The sequence below is a fragment of the Prionailurus viverrinus genome, chromosome D3 (assembly GCF_022837055.1).
Source record: "Prionailurus viverrinus isolate Anna chromosome D3, UM_Priviv_1.0, whole genome shotgun sequence".
Classification (NCBI taxonomy): domain Eukaryota; kingdom Metazoa; phylum Chordata; class Mammalia; order Carnivora; family Felidae; genus Prionailurus; species Prionailurus viverrinus.
Genome location: NC_062572.1, coordinates 33,824,820 through 33,825,997, shown reverse-complemented (window position 1 = coordinate 33,825,997; position 1,178 = coordinate 33,824,820). Strand labels below are relative to the sequence as shown.

Here is a 1,178-nt window from a genome sequence, read left to right as displayed (position 1 = left end):
AAAGCTGAGGACCCAGTGTAGGAAAGGAGGGGGGTTCTTGTAATGATCCCAACGGCAGCTTCAAATCCAGGTGCGACACGGAAGCAGCTGAGGGACAGGACCGTCATCATCGTGCTGGGCTGGACAAGCGAAAGAGCCTGAGCCTGGATTTGGGGGGGGGGGGGGGGGAGGAGTGAGGGAATCAGACGAGGGGAGGGAGGAGGCGGGACATGATTCTGACCTCGGGGAGTGCTATGACTCAGAACACGCAAGTTCATACAGAGGGAGCACCCCAGCTTCCTCGTGTGCCATGCTTCCCCGGGCTCTTGGAGGTCAGAGGTGCCTGTCTGCGACTATTCGTGTATCTCGTCCTAACATCTGCCTCCGGCTTTGGCTCATCTAGGGCAAGAGTGAAGACCATTCTCAGCAATTAGACTGTCGACATTCCGGAAAATGTCGACATTACTCCGAAGCGGCACGCTGCTACTGTGAAGGGCCCCTGAGGAACCTGCAGAGGGACTTCGATCACATCAGTGTAGAACTCCATCTCCTTGGGAAGAAAAAGAAGAGGCTCCAGGTTGGCAAATGGTGCAGAGACAGAAAGGAACTGGCCTCAGTTTGCACTATCTGTAGTCATGTACAGAACATGACCAAGAGTGTTACCCTGGGCTTCCGGTAAAACAGAAAGTCTGTGTTTGCTCACTTCCCCATCAACACTGCTATTCAGGAGAATGGTTCCCTTGTTGAAACCTGAGATTTCTTGGGTAAAAAATATATCTGCGGGGTTTGGATGAGGCCTGGCATCGCTTGTTCAGTATCTCAGGCCCGGAAAAAGGAGTCAATTCTTGAAATGACATTGAACTTGTATTGAATTCAACTGCTCTGATTCAGCAAGTCACAACAGTCAGAAATAAAGTATCAGAACATTTGGGGATGGTATCTATGTTTCCAAAAAAGAAACAGTTCAGCAGATGGCTGATAAGATTTAAGTTGTCCAGCTGCAGAAGCAGCAAGATGCTGGACCATTCCTCAGGCTTATTTGTGGTATTTTAAAGATGCAACAAAAGCTGTGTCTTGATCTGGAGAAAAAGCAAACATAGGTTTCCATAACCTTGGAGCCCCTGCCCTCCAGTGCCCGGCACCGAGGGGGTCCACAGGAGAGGGCTGGCAACAGGGGCTGGCACAGGGCTCCACTGGCA

At 50.9% G+C, this 1,178-nt stretch overlaps 1 pseudogene; it reads left to right on the top strand.

Moving 5' to 3' along the window:
• Nucleotides 1-209: 209 nt before the first annotated feature.
• LOC125148639 (60S ribosomal protein L9-like) lies at nucleotides 210-968 on the top strand (annotated as a pseudogene).
• Nucleotides 969-1,178: the final 210 nt, after the last annotated feature.